Source organism: Miniopterus schreibersii (genome assembly GCF_964146895.1).
Source record: "Miniopterus schreibersii genome assembly, chromosome: 12".
NCBI classification, from domain to species: domain Eukaryota; kingdom Metazoa; phylum Chordata; class Mammalia; order Chiroptera; family Miniopteridae; genus Miniopterus; species Miniopterus schreibersii.
Genome location: NC_138112.1, coordinates 72,208,291 through 72,227,680, shown reverse-complemented (window position 1 = coordinate 72,227,680; position 19,390 = coordinate 72,208,291). Strand labels below are relative to the sequence as shown.

General features: G+C 62.6%; 1 protein-coding gene across 1 annotated transcript in view; it reads left to right on the top strand.

Moving 5' to 3' along the window:
- The first annotated feature begins 15,414 nt into the window (after nucleotides 1-15,414).
- Nucleotides 15,415-19,390, top strand: part of SHANK2 (SH3 and multiple ankyrin repeat domains 2) — a 253,985-nt gene continuing 250,009 nt past the window's right edge. Inside the window, exon 1 of the mRNA XM_081154001.1 lies at nucleotides 15,415-15,435. The gene's annotated coding sequence lies outside the window, so the exon portion shown is untranslated. The remainder of the gene's footprint in view (nucleotides 15,436-19,390) is intronic.

The following is a 19,390-nucleotide window of genomic DNA, read 5'->3' as shown; positions in this document are numbered from 1 at the left end:
TTGTTGGATAAACAAGCGGATTATGAACAACGTCCTCCCTCCCCGAGTCTGGCCCCACACAACCCACCCGACCAGCCCGGCTTGTTCTGCACCCGACAGCTGGCGCCCTGCAGCTTCCCTGGCTCCTCTCGTCCAAGAGGGGCCTGTGGGGCCAGGAGACAGGCGAGCTGGGCTCTGGGAAGCCGGTGTGTCCCCTCTCTGCACGTGGGGACCGTTCGCCAGCTGCCCCTCTTTCTGCTTCATACTTGAGACCACAGGTTCCCATAAAAAAGCCAGTTTTCCACCCTCACCAAGTGCATGCCTTCAACACAGCGAGTGAGTGCCCTGTGCCCGGCCCCGAGGAGGCAGAGGCTGCCGAGACCGGGCCCCTCTCCATCCAGCTGGAGAGATGGGCCCTGCAGTCAGGGCTGTGCTGGGAGGGACGGGGGCCCGGGGATGTCACCCAGCCCCTCCGCCCGGAGAGGACACTGTCCCCGGAGAGCCCTGAGGACTCCACAGGCCGGTACTGCCCAGGAGAAGCCGGGCGAGCCATCTCCGCAGAGCAACACGGACGGGCTGTGAGCCCCAGAGGCCGGGCCAGGCTGGGGCCTTCTCGCCACCCTGGGGCTCGCGATTCATTCTGCAGACGGCGGAGGCTCCGGGGCAGGCCCTGGACCAGTGGCCTCCGTGTCCCGAGGACCCCTTTCAGCAGGTGGGGGGATCCTGGAGCTCCCTGGAGCCACGCCCGTCCCCCTGCCTCCTCTGGCCTGCGCTCAGATGCTCCCGCCTGGCGTGGGGAAGGCGAGTGCGTCAGGGAGACCAGCCGCCCGTGTCCTGCTCCCAGAGGACGGCGGGCTCTCAGCTCGCTGGAACCCCGGGGCCTGAGGAAGACGCCAGGCTGTCACCGCGGGAGGCGGCCCTGGCCTCACCTGCGGCCGGATTCCGGAAGGTCCCGGCCCTGCGCGGAGACAAAGGTGTTGTGTCCCGGCTGCCAAGCCGCCTCGTGCTCCCCCGGCCTTCCTCCCGGGTGAACAAAGAGCCGATTGAGGGCCGCCATCCCCGCTCCCAAGCCCGTCTCCTATTATCTCCCTCAAGGTGCGGGCATGGGGCATCGCGGGCAGCGTCGTGATTACCTGCTCTCAGCTAAATTGCAAAAATGGGCACGTTTACCCTCCGGCAGCCTCTCCGGCGCGGAGCCTGGAGCGGGGCCGGGAGCGCCGGGCTTGGCTCCAGCCTTCGAGCCCCTTCAATTTTCTTGAGTGTTCCTGTGGCTGACGCCCAGCGAATGATAACCTTAGCCAAAGACGAAATGCATGTATTTTTACATAAATCACATCCAAGTCATATTTCCTGTTGGGGTCGGACTGAAAGCCAGGCCTCAAAGTCATCCCAAGGCCCTTGTGTGACCCACAGGGGGCGTGACTTCCGGGACTTTGGGGGGGCTCTCCCTCCCCCGCCCTCCACCTCCGGGCCCCACAGGCCCGGGACCCTCGGTTGAAAATTCAGAGCCCGTGTCGCCGGGTCCATCGGGTTCTCTAAGGCGGGGAGTCCAGCTCGGGCGTCTTCTCCAAGGACGCGTGATCGAGCTCCTTCCCCGGGAGCTGGGGTCAGCGCCGCGGAGCCGAGACATGGACCCGAGCCCACGTCCCAGGGTCCGGTTTCTTGCTAAACAGCCCTAGGAAATAAACGCAGCTACTCCCATCGTTTCAGAGCAAGAACAGGCTGAGCGAGGCGGCGGGAAGCACCCCGCATGGCGCAGCCAGCGAGGGGCTGGGCCGGGCTCCCCTGTCTAACTTCATCGACGCCTAATCCACGGACAGGACACCGCCCGCGGTTCCAGCGCAGGGTTCGTCGGCTTTGACAGGCCCACGCGCCAAGGCTTTGGCCTCCGCCTTAGGACGTTGTTTGGGCTGCAGGACCCTTTGCTGCTGGGGCGGGGCCGCCGCCCTGCGAGTTACAGGATGTTTAGCCGCGACCCTGGTGGCCGCTGCCCGCGAGGTACCAGCAGGGACGGCCGGAGGGGCAAAATCGGTCCCAGGCCCAGGACGAGGCTGAGCCGGCCGGTGCGGGCGGCCAGGACCCCAGCCCTCAGGCCGCCTTCCGGGGAGCTGGGGCCTCTCCAGACCCCGCGGGGGCCTCGTCAGCCGATTTTGATGACCTGACTCCTTCGACCGGAGGGACAGACGCTGCACCAGGAAGGGCGCCCGCGTCCTCCGGGGGCCCCCCTCCCAGGTGAGTTTTCACGCGGCCGTTTCTGAGCTGGTTTCCTGCCCGTCTCCTTTTCTTTCCACTCACGTGGTTTCCGATCTTGCCTCGAATTCCACGAAAATGGAAGAATTTTTAATTACGGGGTCGGCCCAGACGTGGCCGGGAGGACTGACAGGATCTGTACGAAATGTTTTTCTTTCTTTAAAACCCTTTAATGAAGGCTCAGGAGTTGATCTCCCGACATAACAGGTAACCCCGAATTCTTGCATGAAACGAGGTTTCTTTTTTTCAAAGCTCAATACAGGCCTTTCGACGAGGTAAGCAAATCACGGCACAAAGGCTTTTTCTTCTTGTTTCTAGAAACGTGGGGATTAAAATGTAATCCGCGATCTTAATGAGAAACAGATTAGCCCGTGTCGGACGTTAGGAACCGGTCCTGGGTATGATATTATTTTAGGTCATGACGACAGCTCGCGCCGGCGCCGGCTGAACTCCCGGCTGTTGGCGAACGGGAGCCATTTGAAAATACGGGCGCCGGGGACACGTGTAGACTGACACCGCCAAGAAACCGCTGCCTCCCGAGCAGGACCGAGGGCCAGAGTGGGAGACAGACGTTTCTCACAGGACAGACAAATGTTTCATTTCTTTTAACACCCGTGGGGTGATCTTGTCATTTTAAAGGAGCGCAAGCCCGGCTGAGGGCTCGGTGGGTTGGAGGCCTGTCCCCTGCACCACAAGGTCGCAGGTCCAATCCCGGGTCCGGGAACACACCCAGGTTGTGGGTTTAACCCCGGCTGGGGCGTGTGCAGGAGGCGGCCACTCCACGTGTCTCTCCCACATCCATGTTTCTCTCTCTCCTCCTCCCGCCCCCTCTGAAATCAATAAAAAGCGTTTCCTCGGGTGAGATTTGTTTATTTATTTATTTAAATATGTCTTTATTGATTTCAGAGAGGAAAGGAGAGGGAGAGAGAGAGAGAAACATCAATGATGAGAGAGTCATTGATCGAGCCCGCAACCCGGGCATGTGCCCTGACTGGGAATTGAACCCCGATCGCCTGGATCCTAGGTCGACGCTCAACCGCTGAGCCACGCCCGGCCGGGCTTGGGTGAGATTTAAAAAGAAAGACAGTCTTTGCCCCCGATCTCAGACCAGCGCAGCCCTGGTGCAGGCTGGGGTCTCCCGGGAAGGGACCCAGCGGGACCCCTCGATAACTCTGCTGTCCCCCGACCGGGCCCAGCAGGCGCTCGGTCCCGCCCTCGGCCACCGTGTCCTGGACTCACGTTTCTGCCGTGTTGGTGTGATGACACCCGGCGTCAGTGGGCCACCCTCGGGCACGTCTGTCAAGACGCGGCCGTCCCCGTGCAGACAATATCTCAGCCCTGACCGCAAGTGGCCACACGGGCCCCTCGCCTCCACGGCCACGTGCGGCCCGGCTCCAGCCACGCCGCTGGGCTCCGCTCTTCCCCACGGCTCCCAGCGCAGAGCCTTCGACGGAGGAGGGGCCCACCCCGTCCAGCTGCTTTTGTTTTTTAACGGCGCTGCCTCCTGTTAAATCCGCTATTTTTAACAACACATGTGGCAACAAAAACTAATTCCCTATGAAGGTGCCTGAGCTCTCATGACAGAAGCAAAAATAAAATAAAAATATTCAGGTGCGAAGCAGTCCAGGCTTCGCTGTTATTGAAATAATCGGTCTCGCCCTGGCTGGTGTGGCTCCGTGGTTGGAGCCTCGGCCTCAGCCCCGGAGGGTCTTGGGTTCGATTCCAGCCAAGGGCACGTGCCTGGGTTGCAGGTCTGACCCCCGGGCCTAGTTGGGGATCGACGTGTCTCTCACATCACTGCTCTCTCCCCCTTCCGCCCCCTCTAAACATCAACGGAAAAAATATCCTCGGGGGAACATTAACAAAACATAAATAAATGAAAAATAACTAAAAGCAATTGGCCGCGTGTTGCATCAGTGTCGTTGCATCTTTGCCGCATCGGCCTCGCGGGGCCAGCCGCCCTTCCCTCCGGCCCCCCGGCTCTTGGTGAACCCTCTGGGGCAGCGGCCTGGATGGGCGCTCGGACGCCCGGGGAAGCCGCGGAGGAGCGTGAGGAGGGACGCTGGTCGTAAGGCTCTGCGACGTGCCTTCCGTAATGAAGTTATTACCCGGCCAGTTAGCCTTCGATGCCAAGGCCCGTAGCAAAGACTTTCTTAGTAAGATTGATGGTTGCTCATGCAGAGGGTAGAGAGCCTCTGCGGGGGAAGGAAGGGCCGAGTGGGCCCCCCTTCCTGTTCTCAGGCACCCACCCCGTAGGGCCAGGAAGGCCCCCCCATCACCCCTGTAGCCCACGCAGGGTCCCACCGCGGCCTCCACGCTGGCCCATTGCGCCTCCGCCCGAACACACCCTGCGGCGCGAGCCTGACTCGGGCGCGGAATTACCGGCGCTCTCAGAACCTCGAAGGAGGGGGTCGGCCCGCGGGGAAGGGGCCCAGTGCTTCCTGGACCCTGAAAATGGGGGCGTCCTGAGCGTATAGGACATGGGTCAGGGCAGAGGCAGCGAGAGGCGAAGGGGAAGATTCACTATCATTAAAAAAATCGATTTTAATTGAAAATTTAATTTAAAAAATCAATAGGTTTTACTGTCGTTAAAAAAAAAACACCTGCCTTCTCAGAATCCCAAGACTTCTGTAAAATCGGCCCTCAGTGTTTTCACGTGCGCCCCCCACACTTTCATGCTTGAAAGTGGGTCCCGGCGAGGACAGGTGACGCCGTGTCATCGAGCCCAGGCCGTCCCCCGAGGGTCCTCTTGCGACGGGAGCCCTACCAGGCCTAACCCAGCGTCCCTGTGCCTCCCCTCAGGGGCGTCCCGGCAGCCGGGCGTCTCCAGCTTCCGTTCCCGATGAAGCGCCCGATGAAGCGCCCCCAGTTCCCGCCGCGTCGCCACAGCGACCACAGCTGACGTTCCCTCTCACTGTGTGGCCAGCTCCGCGCCCAGCCGCGCTCGCTCTCTGCGCGGTTTTATTTACTCGTCAACCCACTGGAATCATACTATCATCGCCCCATTTGACAGACAAGGGACCCGGGGCTCAGATGTTGTTGGGTCAGCCCCCCAACATCATACGGATGGGATGGAACCGGGGCTCCGAGGGCCGGGGCCCAGGGCGTCCCCGCTCGGCCCAGCCCACAGGCTGGCCGCCTCCCTCAGGCGGCTTCACTCTCCGCGTCCCAGACCTCGGCAGGCGTTCGTCCCTGCCCCACCTGCCCCACCTGCCCCAATACACAGCACCCCAGCTTCATGCTTGTGTTGTTGAGGGGCGTGGGGGGGGGTTCTGACGTCCAGGAAGCTGCAGGGGCCCAACTGGCGTGAGCCGACGTCGTCCGTCATACTAACGGGAAACTCTGGAACCCAGGGAACTGCTCGGCCTCCCCCCTCCTCCCAAACTCAGCCCCCCAGGTGTGCCTGGAATAAAAGGGGGCCCTGGGTGGGGGCGCGTACCCACAAGGGACATGTACTTCTCCCCGAGGGGGTCCTTGTGTGATTTTTAAAATCCTCACTCGAGGATGTTTTTCCCATTGCTTTTCAGAGAGAGTGGAAGGGAGAGAGGGGGAGAGAGACATCGATGTGAGAGAGACGCGTCCATCGGTTGCCTCCCGCGCCCGCCCGGCCCTGGCCGGGGACCGAGCCTGCAACCGCAGTGCACGCCCTTGACCGGAATCGAACCCGGGACCCTTGGGTCCTCGTGTCGACGCTCTAACCACTGAGGGCCTGGCCAGGGTGGGTCGTCCTGCTTTTTATCCTCAGCGTCGGCCTTGACAAAAATTTGTTCCCCGTGACTATTATTTTGACAATTAACACTGATGATAACAGTAACGCAACAATGTTGACAGCCGTGCAACAATCACGTAACAGTCACATAAGTAATAATGTAACTGTAACAATAATGTCTCCATCCTTAATGAAAACCAGCCTGAGGCTGTGGCATCGTGTCCGCGGCCCTGTTCCGTTCCGACGGTCCCGCTCCCCCGCGGTGGGGCCGTGAAGGGGACACCTGGTGACGGGGGGGGGGGGGTCCCGCTCACATCCCCTCCTGTCTAGAAGCTTCTGCTGCGGATGCAACGACTCACGGCCGTTCCCGTCTTGCAGCTCAGCTTGCTGAACACATCTGACCACGAAGAAACGGTCTCGGCAGGAGCAGCCTCCCCACCCCGGACACCCGGACGCCCCAGGGTGGGGCCGGGCCCCCAGGGACGGCGGCGGTCGGGTGGACACCGCCTCGCAGTCTGCCAGCTGGTGAGTGGGACTGTCTCCCTGCGCTCGACTCCGGAGTTTATCCAGCACAGCGGGGCCCCCAGCACCGCGAGTGCCCTGCGTGGGGTGGGGGGTTACAGTCCCTGGGACAGGGCGGCAGGAGGGGCCAGACCCCCGGCCGGATCCCAGGGCTCCCCAGCCCCTGCCCGCAGCCCCGGACTGGCCTCCTGTCCTAGGGCTGCACCCCTAGCCCCGGCCCGGCCCCTGGGGAGGGACGTGGGGAGGGAGACGGGCCGAGCTCAGGGCAGACGCCGCGCGGAGTGAAAGCGCTCAGCCCCCACCCCGACTGTCAGCAGAAAGGCCTCCAGGGTCTTGCTGGAGAAAGTCCGATAACTTACCATTTGACATTTTTCTTTTGACTTTTAAATTACCTGCTCCCTCTAGAATTCATTTCCTTGACTGCGCCGTGGGAAGAGGCCTTGTTAGAAGCGGGAAGCCGACCGACGGCTCCACTCACCCCTCAGCTGCGGGGCGGCCGGGTCCATCGCGCTGGCCGTCACCGGCGCGTCTAACATGAGCAACCCTGCGCTCTCACTGTCCGCCGCGGGCAGAGCGCTGGATGCCCAGCAGCCGCTCCTCCTGACAAACCCAGCTCCCCGCGCCTGCGAGGTGGCTCCCAGACGCCTCCGCTGCCCCTCGGACCCGAGCACACGTGGCCGAGAACAGCCCGATTCGCCGCCGGGCGCCCCGTGGCTCAGGCAGCCCCGTCCTCTTCGTCCCGGGAGTTTCCCGTTTCCAGCCTGACTCTGTGCTGTTCAGCCGGAGCCTGAGTGACCCCCCGCCCCCCGCCGCCGTGTCCGCCTTGTGCCCCGCACACAGTAGGCCTCTCTGCAGCTCAACCACGTTTCTTACGTTAAATTAACTCAGAGACCTGGAGTTGGAGGAGGTCACCCCGCGGACGTCACCATCGACGGACCTTCCAAGTGGCTGGAGAGCCGGTGTCCCCCCTGCAGTCAGGGGCCCCTCCCCCACCCCGTCCCTGGACCCTGCGCTCGGCCCACCCGCCCGCGGTGGGCGCTGCTCCACGGCCACAGACTAGGGTGGGTGTGCTGAGGGCGCCGGGATGGTGACGTGACGGAGATGGAACCCGGTTTGGGCCTCTGTGCACTTCAAGGTTTGGCGGCCGGGTGGGGGGCGGACGCCTCCTTGTCTCGCCCGGGAGGTTCCCCTGCTTCTTAAACCTGCACCTCTCACTTGGAGCAGCTGCGTCTTTCCTCGCCGCCTCCTGCCATCTAAGGACGGGCCCGTTCGCAAAGCCGCAGCCGGACGCCGGGGCCGCAGCCTCCCTGACCACACGGCGGCCCGAGGGTGGGGGCTGCGGGGCCCAGCCCGGTGTCGGGGAGCAAGGGTCTCCACGGAGCCGAGGGGACGTCCTGCCTGGGGTGGAGGAGCAGAGGCGGGAACCCGAGCCCCAGGGGCAGGTTGTCTGAAGGGCGGGCACGTGGGAGCCACTCTGGGGAGGGTCTGAGGACAAAGGTGGGGTGAGAAGGCAGGGACCCCCCCAGGACCTCAGGAGGAGCTTGGACCTGACCCGGGAGGGGTGGGAGCCCAGTGACGCGGGAGGAACTCGACCGGGGGCCGGCCCAGCCGTCTGGGAGCCGGGGGACAGGGCTGCAGGACATTCGAAACTGGCACCAGCTGGAAATGGGGGGACACATGGGCCACAAGACACTGGAAGGAAGAAAGGTGGGAGGCCGGGGCGGGGGGGCAGGCGTCCTGGACCCCCCGGGTCCCTGGCCGAGGGCACCGAAGCCGCTCAGACGTTCATAGCAGGTTTGACTTGTGAACATAAGCTCTTTGTTTCTTTTGGATAAATGCCTGGGTTCGTAATATTCTTAACTGAACACTAAATTTCGTGAGGGATTAGCTGCCACGCTGTTCTCCAGGGACAGCCACCTGCTAGCTCTTACGCGTCACCGAGACCTGGGGGCGCCCCGGGGGCTCCCCGGCCTCCCCGGCACTGTCTCCCTCGGTCACTCCCAGAGGCGTGAGGCCCAAGGCGCTTCTCTTCTTCCCGACGGCGTGGAGAGCGCCGCCTGGGCCGCCTGCCGGCCGTGGGTCTCAGGGCCGGGCCGCCCCACCTTTGCCTGTGTTTCCACCAGCTGGTTTTTTTTTTCACGGCTGCTGGGTTTCGACGGCTCCGGTCGCGCTGGACCCGGCTCCTCCGTCAGGAGCGTGATCTGCAGGAAGCTTCTCCCCGCTGGTGTCCGCCAAGGGGCTGCCGCCGACCCTGATGAGGGACAATTTGCCCATTTTCTGTGCTTTCAGGGATCCTGCTTTGTTGTCGTAATGAAGAGCTCGGCCTCCGAGACCAAAAAGCCTTTCTGCTGTGTTTTCCTCTAAAAGCTGCGACCGTGTATCTTTTAAATTACTCTCGGCTCCGTCGCGAGGAGATTTGTGATGGTCATTCCCCCCCCCCCCCACCCCCGATGGTCCGTTAATCACTACCTTTCGTTGAAACGATTTACGGCTTTTTAATATTTTAAAAGAACTTTTCCTCTCCTGTCATTTACCCATTTTTTTTTTTCATTCGGGTTTTTGTTACTTTCTAAAGAGATATTTACTTAGACAGGATCCTTTACACACTGAGACCGTGTAAGAACGTTTCAATGTGTAGGTTTAACGCGTCCCCCGGGCCCACGTCCGTTTTCCCGATTCTCTTTCCGGCCGTTGTCACCTGAGAGGCGCCCAAGGCTCTGAGGGTCATGGTCTCTGACCTTTTATCATTTTGCATTTAGTGGTTAAATCTTTATTCCCCCGCCCTGGCCGGGTGGCTCGGCTGGTCGGAGCCCCGTCCTGGGCACCAGAGGGTGGCGGGTTCGATTCCCGGTTGGGGCGAGTATGGAAGGCAACCTGTCTCCCTCCCCCCCTCCCCCCCCGTCCATCCGTCCATCCGTCCCTGGAAGCAGCCTGAGCACCTGCCACAGGCTGAGTCTGCGGAGGAGCCGAGGCCTGGCGGAGCCCGGGGAGAGGGGCAGGGGCCTCGGAGGGAGAAGGTGGGGAAGCCTGGCGTTGGTGCCCGGATCCCGCCGCAGCTCCGACGTGGGCGATGGACCACAAGAGTCACCGCGGCGTGTCTGGAGCGGGCCGTGCGAGAGGGAGAGAGCCGGCCGTGCCGGGCGCCCGGAGTTCGGTCCTGTGGTTGGCGCGGGGCGCAGGCCGTGGCTGGGGTGGCTCCACGTCCGCGTGGGCCTGCTCCTGTGCCCGTCGCCCTCTCGGCCACCACTGCGGCTCTGCGCTGTATTTAATTTCAGGCCCGTTCCTCGGCCTCGTTGCCGAAGGCTCCCTTTGCTATTCGAAAGGCCGTTTTTATTGAAGACGAGCCCATCTATGGAAAACGCGTAAGTCACGAGTGCAGAGCTCAGTGACCTTTCCCAAAGTGACCCCGCCCCCGTGAGCAGCACCCCGACCGAGAGACCACGTCCCCAGCGCCCGGAGGTTCCGTGTCCCCTCCAAGCCCCAGCTTCCAGCCCCGCAGACCACGCTGGCCGCGGTTCAGCCGTGTAGTAACGGACCCACACAGCCCGTGGCCGCCACCCAGCGCGGTAACCGCGGCGAGGTGAATTCACACCTCTTCGTGTGGCCGCGTCCATCCATTTTCATTTCCTCGCGGGCACGGGCGTGTTGACTCGCGCCCGCCTCGATGGGCCCTCGGCTGGCCGGCTTCCAGGTCTGGACGGCGCTGTGCTGTGGGCATCCGGGCACCCGCCCCGCGGGGCTCAGACGCCTTGAGAGCCAGGAGCCGAGCGGCCCGCCTGGGGGACGCTGCTGAAGGGTTTCCCCAGGCGGGGTGTCCATTCGCTGAAGGGTGTCCCCAGGCGGGGTGTCCATTCGCTGAAGGGTGTCCCCAGGTGGGGTGTCCATTCGCCCTCCGGGCGGCGAGCGCAGTGCTTGGCTTCCCGTTCCAGCCGGTGGGGTGCGATCTCACCGGGGGTTTGTTTTGCTCGTCTCCACTGACTAATAAAACTGAGCCGCGTCTCATACGCTTATGGGACACTTTGGCCGCCTGCCTGTGAGGCCTGTCCAAGTCCTTTCCCTTTTCTTGTTATTGGTTTGCCTTTTTTTTTTTTTTAAATCGTCACCTGAGGATATTTGTTCCATTGCTTTTCAGAGAGAGTGGAAGGGGAGAGAGGGAGAAACATGGGTGTGAGGGGGACACAGTGACCGGCTGCCTCCCGCACGCCCCCAGCCGGGGCAGATGGAGCCTGCACCCGAGGTGCCCTCGGTGGGAACTGAACCCGGGACCCTTCTGTCCGCGGGCTGACACCCTGACCACTGAGCAAACCCGCCAGGGCTGGCGTGTCTCTTTCACCGAGTCTTTCCTATGTCCTTAGTGTAAGTCTCTGTACCGCTGTTCCGCGTGTTTATTCTTCATATAAACGACATGCCCAGTTAAAAAAAATCCTGCCCGGGTTTGGTTCAGGATTGCGTGGAACTTAGTGATCTTTCGAGGGGGAACCGCGTCTTAGGGTATCGGGGTCCTGCCAAGGACAGCAGAGGCGACGGACGGTGCCTGTGGAAGGAAGTGGCCGTGCCCGCGCCCGCCGCCTGCCAGGTGTGCGCCCGCACAGGTGACGCAGGTCCGCTCACTCTCCCCTCTCAGCCGCCCCGTGTGGCCTCCACCCCCCGTTTTACAGACGGGACAGCGAGCTCGCCAGGTGAGGACGGGCGGAGCTGGGACTCGAGCCCATCAGGCTGAACCTGACCTTTATTTATCCTGCCTTCTCCTTCTGTCAGTAGCATTTTCAGGGCCATTTTTCTCCCTCTAAGCCTAGCGCGGTTCTCGGTATATTTGCTCGGCCCTTGTTCCCTTTCGCTCTGCCGGCACCGGGAAGGTCTCTGATTTCCTTCAGACGCCCCACCGGCCGTCGCTCACAGGTGGACAAGGTGCTGGTTTTACAGAGTCCTGCATGAGCTGCGAGTCTGTTTCCTTCCATTTCTCATCTGGAAAAGCACAGCACCTCCCCCAAATGGTAAGTTAGCTTTCTCTTTTCAATACGTACATTTCTCATTGAATTTTCTTAGTCGATTGCATTGGCTAGCACTTCCGGGGAAATTTAAGTCGGTCGTGGGAGCGGGGCCTACGAGAGTGACTGAGTGTTTCATATGAAACACAGCGCTGGCTTTGGTTTCATGTTTGAAGCGGATGCTATGAAAACAGTCTCAAACGGCCCCTTCTTCATGAAAAAGTTTCATTTGGTGAAGCGCGTCTCCTGATAGATCTGCTAATATCAAAACGTCCCGGTGCTGTTGGGGTAAATCGCGCTTGGTCATGGCGTGCTGTGTTTTCAAAGCCCCACTGTGTCCGTCTGCCACAGGTTTTAAAGGTTTTGGTTATCTGTTCGCTTGCTGAGCAAACACCAGGAGTCTCTGAGTTGCTTATGTCCAACGGACTCAGAGTCTGCGGGCTTCGCTAGTAGTAAGTAAATGGGGTTTAGCCAAGGATCTGGGGGTCTGCAAACCGGAGCATACTAGGCAAAAACCCAGAAGTGTTCCACAGAAGAAAGGAAAGCTAAGGTCCTCATAGTAAAAGGCGTGTTCTTGAGAAGTATCGGTCCCGCATCGTCAGCCTGGGGTGGTCCAGGATGGTGATCCGCCAGATGTCGGGAGGTCAGGATGCTGGTTGACAGGTGGCCAGAAGACGCGTGCCAGGAGGTCTCGTCACCTCCCGGTCACACCTGGATAATGGGTGTCAGGCGGATGTACCTGTGGGTCCCTCAGAGGGTTCCCTGGAGGCCCACCTGTATACCCAGGCATTGACCAAGCTCTGGCCTCATGTCCTTGGGCCGGTCCCATCCCTCTTTGCACCTCCGTTTCTCACCTGTAAGCTGATGGGATGGGCTAGGTCATTCCAAGTGGACAGCCTGAGAACTCTTCTCCAAAAAAGTGCTGGCCTGCAAGGTCCCCAACCCCGGAGAGTCTCCTGGGGAGGGACAGACAGGGCTGGCCGCCGAATGGAGCGAGCATCTGGGTTAGTGAAAGCCGCACAATATTTATAATGTTTTTCCCAGGACAGGGGAGTCGGTTCTGTTTCACATCCCTTAATGGCACAATGTCCCAGTTTCTAGTTTTCTGCGGAACAGTTCCTCTTTCTGGGAAGTCCCACCCGGGTGTTCTGTGCTCAGTGGGCAGCCCATAAGTGTTGTGACCGACGCCTGAATGCACCGGGTTTCCCAGGAGGAAGGAAAGCTCACCGGAGGGAAACGGTCCACCCTTCTGCAAGCCCACTCAGGCCTCCTCGGGCACGTCGCGGTCCCCAGACAAGGTGGCGCAGAATCCGACCAGGGGAGTCCTGAAATCGCAAAGCGAAAGGGAGCAGTTCCCTCTTTCTGAGCTGAAACTAACACAGGTGCCTGGGACACGGGCCGCCCTGGGCCCCCAGAAACGGGGCTGCTGAGAGAAGCCCTGGGATGAGCAGTGCCCATCCGAGGCCACACCGCCAGCAGGGTTAGGCCTCGGGGGCGAAGGCGCTCCCGGGAACCCACGTGCCTTCTCAGGGCTCTAGGAGTGAGCAGAGGCGGGCTGCCTGGTCTCCAGTCCCCTGGATTGCAGGTTTTTAAAGACTTGCAGGATGCTGCCTCCCCGTCCCAGGGCTGAACTGGATCTCTCCACACGGACACAGCGAAACTGGGACGTAAGCGGGGCACGTCCTTAAAATGCCAGGAGACGGGGCCCTCACAGAGCACTGTTGTTGGGCCTCAGCAGATCTGCGGGCTGGAGGGCTGGAGGAGGGGCGGCCACTGGCCGGACAGACTGCCGGAGGCCTGGGCCCCCAGGGAAGGAGTATTTCTAGAAAACAGCAGCGCAGCTTTGGCGTTCGAGCCCCTGTGGGACCGGAGAAATAGGCTCTGGGCTGGGTTCTGGCCACCTGCCTCACTTGCTGTCCGCAGAGATGTTTCTAGAAACCTGGGAAGGAGTGTTTGTGTGTGGGGGGGTGGTTAGGCATGCGGGTGGAGGCGGGGATACCTGGGGGACTTGTCTTTGAGTTGGGGTTGTAGGACAAACACACCACTTTGGTTCAGACGACACGATTTACTTGGGGTCACGGGGAGGGACTGATGGGAGTCATGGAAAGTGACCCCCCCTCCCCAAGCAACTGACAAACCCAGAGAACATGAGGCGGGTCTGCTGACCCTGCCCAGGGAATGAAGCCTGCACCATCCTGCCAGGCCTTCCTGTTTCTTGTTTTAAGGATTATTATTACTTGACTGGTTGCCTCCTTTATCCACTCAACAAATATTTTACTAAGCCTCCTGCGTGAGGGCACCGGGGCGAGGGAGAGGCGTTTGCCTCTGGAAGCTGCCCTCGGGAGTTGGGGTGCCTTACGCTCCGTGCGCGTCCTGAAATATTCAGGCCCCAAACACAACTTTTTTTTTTTTTTTTTTTTTAAACCTAAGTGCTTTTAAAGACTTTGAAATATGGGACAATTATGCAAGCAGGAAAAAAAAAAGTATCTAGAGCAAATATTTAACTTTGCCTTTGGTATGTCGAAGTCACTGGCCCATGCAGCTCTCCCAGGCATGTCCTGTAAGACTGACTTAAAAATATTGGTAAAATACATATTAAAATTTTGTCTATAATATACACAAAGCACTTTATACCATATGCTGTGCATGTATAGTTTCTTCCTGGGGAGACGCACGGGGTTTTGGGTCAGGGAGGGCTCCCTGCCCAGGGAGCAGCTGTTGGCCTGGCAGCCTGGATGCTGGCGCCCCTCCCGGCTTTAGGCCGCGGGTCTCGGGGCAGGAAACACGGTCCCCTTCAGAACGAGGGAAACTCAGGGCCAGAAACCTCGGGGGCTCACCCGGAGACACACAGCAGGTGCAGGGGGCAGTTCCCAGCGGATTATATTATTGGGGCCTTGAGGAGAGTTATCAGCATAACTGGGAGGGGTGGATGCACGGAGTCTCAGCCCGGGGCTGGGGGCGCTGGGGGTACTGGGGGGGCTGGGGGAGCTGGGGGTACTGGGGGAGCTCGGGTGCTGGGGGAGCTGGGGGAGCTGGGGGGCCTGGGGGTGCTGGGGGAGCTGGGGGAGCTGGGGTGCTGGGGGAGCTGGGGGTACTGGGGGAGCTGGGGTGCTGGGGGAGCTGGGGGAGCTGGGCGCTGGGGCTCAGGACAAGCCCCTTTGGGAAAACTTGCGATTGCGGAGCCCTGGGTGGGACAGGGTTCCCGGGCGTCCTGGGGGGGGGGGTGTGCTTTCCCCTCTTGAATTCACTGGAGGGCTTGGCTCAAGCTTATTGCCCCCGCCCGGCCCGATCCCGCACCCTGCTCGGCCGGGAGGGCGGCGGGCGGAGACCCGGCTCCGCGCGCCTCTGGGTGGGGGGCGCGCGGGGGGCGCAGGCCGGCACGAAGTTTCCCCGCCGGCGAGCCCTCCGGGCGCGCCCCCGCCTCTGCGTTTCCGAACCCTATTAGCGTAAAACCCTCGGGGGCGCGGGCGGGCGTCCTCCTGGATCGGCGCACAAAGCCGGGAGCCGGGCCGGGCAGAATCTGGGACTTTCTGGTCCGCTGGGCTTCCTGGGCGGGGCGGCGCGGGGGGCGGGGCGGGGCCGGCGTTGCCACAACACACCCGCCGCCGGGCCGCAGCCGCCGGGGCAGGAGCAGGTGGAGCAGGTGGGGCGGGTCCGCGGTCCCGCGGGGGTGGCGGCGGCGGGGGATCCGCGAGGGTCTGGGCCGCGCGCGCCCTTGGGCGGGAGGAGACCCCTCCCCCACGCTCTCCGGGGCCGGGCCCGCGCGGGGCGAGCGGAGGCACCGCGGAGCCGGGCACCGGGGGCGGCGCGGGGCGGGGCCGCGGGCTCCCCTCCCCCACCCGACACCTGAGCGGCCGCGGCTCCCGCGCTCCGGCCGGCTGGGCGCGGCGCCGCTGGGGTCCCCGCGGCCGGGCCAGGTGCGCGCGGACACCGCCCCCGGGCTCCCACCCGCCGACTCCCCGGGAACTGGCAGCGGCCGGGCGCCAGGTAAGGCGGCGGCCGGGCACGCGGGGTGGGGCGGCTGGGGCGCCCGGGGACCGGCGCGGGCTGGGGAGGACCGTAGGTGGCCCGCGGGCGCCGGCCCCTGCTCGCCGGCGGCGTTTGGGGTGCGCCTGGACTCCGGGAGCGCCAACGACCGGGTAAGCGGAGTCCTGGACCCGCGGAGTCTGGGGCTGGGGGTGGGGGGAGAGGGCCCCGCGCGCCGCGTGGAGGTGCCTCTCTGTGGGGACCCCCCCCCGCTTTCTCCTGGATCAGGGGCTGGTTCAAAATGCTTTGCAAGTGGCGTGGGCGCCTCGCGCAGGACCGCCCCCTTTGTCTGCCTGGCCCGTGGACCCCGCGCCTCCCCCCCCCCAGGGAACGCATCGGGATCTGGCCCCCCCTCCCCCCCGGGGGCCTCTTGGCCTTAGGTCGCCGCGCGCCGACCGGGTGACCTGGGCCCGCGAGCCCCGCCGAGGAGCCGCGCGGGGCCGCCAGGGGGCGCGCGGGGGGCGGGGACCCACGCCAGGGCGCCAGGTCCCCGGGGACCCTGCTGCGCGCCGCCGGCCGGGCACCAGCGCCCTGAGCCCCCGCGGCCCAGGTGCGCGCGGCAGGCGCGGGGGGTCCCGGAAGGCCCCGGCCGGCGGACCTTCTGGGGTCACAGAGGGGTCCCCGGGTCCCCGAGGTCACGCAGAGTCCCCGCCAAGGGCTCGGCTTTGCCCGCCGTGCGCCCCAGCCGGGCTGGCGGGGCGGCCCCGGCCGGTGCAGGCGGACGGCCCCCGCGCCCCGCCGCCGCCCGTGAATTATGCAGGAGGCTGGCACCGGCGCGCCCCAGTCGCTCAAGTTTCCCCGGCAACTTTCGCCGGGATCCCTCCTCCCCGGCCCGCAGCTCCGCCCGGCGGCCCGGCCCCGGCGCCTCCGCGGGGCGCGCGCCCCGAGGCACCGACGGCGCGCTCGCCACCTGGGCGGGGGGCGCTGGGTCGCGGGAGCGGGGGACCCCCGCGGGTTCGGAGGGTGCGGGGCCCTGTGGACCTCGCCGCCCCGGTTCGGAGGGTGCGGCCTGCCCTGCGGGTGGGTCTGCGGCACCGGGCGGGAGGGCGAGGTTCGTGTTTCCGTGGGGCCGGGGCCTGCGGAGGTGGAGGGGAGGCGGGTGCTCGTGGCCGTGGGCTTTCGCGGCACAGCTTTTAAAGCAACGTGGGCGGCGGGACCCGAGAAGACGCCTGGGCCCCTCAGGTGGGACCTCAGACGGCAGCGGTGGGCGCGGGCCTGGGGGTCCTGGGAGGCCACCCAGAAATAAAGCGGCTTCCACTGGAAATTCGAGGTGGTAAATTGCGTAGTTCCCTGACCTCTTTTTGTTTGAAACTCAAGTTGGAATTAATGAGGTCGCTTGCTAATTAGAGGAAGCTCTAAGAGCAGAGAGGAGATTTCGGGGTTTGAGCACTACCCGGGCCCTGTCCCTGGACCCCTGCAGGAAGAACCCCCCGGGTTCAGCCTTGATCCTAGTGCGGGTGTCCACATTAAACAGGAATCGGTGAGACCGGCTGCGCCTAGCAGAGCCTGGTGCCCTTCAGCTTGGGGGTGTCACAGCAGACCCTGGGGGCAGCTGTCCTGGGAGACAAGAGTTTTCACACCACTGCCAGTGATAACCCGGCTGCGTTCCCTTGTCTGCCCGGAGCTCCGTGCCCACTGGGGCTCTCCCATGGCCACTGTAGGAGGGTCCCTAAGTGGACCAGAAGTTGGCACCCTCAGGAGGCCCGACGGGAACCCTTGTCTTCCTAGGAACTAGGTGTCTTCAAGGTGGCCGGATGGAGAAGTGCCTGGGAGCTGTGTTCTTAAGGACACCGGTCCCATTACTGTGCCGAGGGATTCCTGGTTTTCCTAGAAGGAATTGGGTGGAAGGGTGGTTCTTTTGGGCCCCTTGGAAGGAGGCTGTAACTCCTCAACTATCCAACGGCCCACTTTATGAACAAGGCGATTTTACCTAAGAAAGCGGGTCCCACGTTGGTGGGAGTGGGGTGGGGGGATCTTTGAGCCCTGGGGCTCCAAGTACAGTTTGCTGCAGAAAGCCCGGTTCATACGCAGGCGAGTTTCCAAGAGGTGTTCATTCGTTCATTTATTTATTTGGCAAGTGCTTGGGGTTTTGTTCAGCACCCCCACCGGCATCTAGGGGTCACCCTGGGAAGGTGACTTAGTCCAGGCCTGGCGGGGGCCCTACCTGGGAGGAGCCTGGGCCCTGGAGAGAGGGGTCAGGTGTGAGGAGTGCCGACGGGAGGGAGGTAAAGGAGTTCCCAGGCAGCCTTGCGTTTTTAGTGTTTCATCGGCGATGGGGAAACGTGGCCGTGAAGGCTGGAAACTAAGAGAAAGGCCAGGAGTTGACCAATACACAGGAGACACTAAGCAAAACCCAGTTTTTATAGAGAAATCATTTATCTTACTTGCTTTATTTCCAAATATGTCACAGAGTCCGGTGTGCTTTCATACTGAGCAATGGGGACTTTTTCAGAGTGGGGTTCGGTGCGGGAGTTCTGAGGGGCTGAGTGTCTCCTGCCCCCGAGGATCTGGAGGGAGGCTCCTGTCTGGGTCCCGGGCCCTGAGCCCTGAACTCTCTCCCCCCAAAGGCCCAGCCTCTGGCTCCGGCTCGGTAACCTGAAGGCCCGCTTCCCCTGAGGCTGTGGGCCAGGAGCCGGCAGCCCCCAGCCAGAGAAGCCTGCGGGAATGGACCTCGTCCGGAGCCCCAGGGAGGGGACAGTTAGGATCTTGTCGTCCCAGGGACCTTGGGCTAATCTACTGGATCATCTTTTTGACTGAGGGGAGTTTGCAGGGGGTGGGGAGGAGAGCACCCCAAACAAAGGCCAACCTTTCTCATGCTCGGAGCCCCCACCCCTTCGCCTGGGCAGTTGCTGAAAGACCAGGAGTGAGTGGGGGGGCTTGGAGCCTGGAGCCCCAGAAGTGACCTCAGGAGCATCAGGTTTTCTCTTCCTGTTGCATAAAAATGACCTCAGCAGACAGTCACCCAAGGGCCTGCTGCTGGTGCCAGGCCGGGAGGTCGCCGCAGGTGCTGGAAACTCCCAGGCCAGTGGGGAGGAGAGAGGGGACTGGCCAGTTAGCGTGCAGGGGTCGGGCTGTGTAGATGTGACCGCTGGGTGCCGTAGGGCACAGAGAGGGTCCCCAGGCCAGCCTGGGAGGAGGGGGTGGGGGTATAGAACGCCTGGTAGACGTCAGGCCGTCTGATCGGCCTTCGCTGGCATTCCCCTGGGACCGAGCAGGGATGGTCTGTTTCCTCTTCTGAGGCTGGACCATCGCAGCCATGACAGGTGACCGGTGACTGAAGCTACCTGGTGGTGGCCGGACTCTATTGCCCCCCAGGCACTCTGGCTTCGGTCATTGGTCGCCTGTCATGGCTCTCACAGCCCCCAGGGAGAGAGGTCGTTAGGATTCCCACCTTACAGGTGAGGAGACTGAGGCTCAGAGGAGTTGAGCCGCTTGCCCCGGGCCACACAGCTAGTGAGAGGGGGACACTGGGGCAGCCTGGGGGACAGCCCAGCCCTCAGGCCCCCCTACCCCCTGAAAAAGAGCTACCTATAGTCAGGGAATGAAAACCAAAGTTTCTGATAAGACTTCTTGATGGAAACTCGGGGTTTTTTCTTTGAAAGCAAATAAGACCTATGGAAGCAGCTAATGAGTATTAACACCACTGGCTGCCGCGGTATTGAGGTCGGTCTTTGGGGGACAAAGACGCATGTGACATGAGCCTTCCAGCCCCTCCGCGGGGTTCCAGTCCTAACAGAGCCCAGAGCCTGCCCAGGGCTGGGGGACAACTGCCTGCATGGCTCTCGATGGGGGGCCGGGCCGGGCCAGCGCAGGCGCTACTCCCCGTGAGACTGGGGCCCTAAACGCCCGCGCTGCTGGATGTGAGCCCGGGGGCAGCAGGGCCCGTGCCCTCCGCGGACCAGGGCAGCGTTTGGAA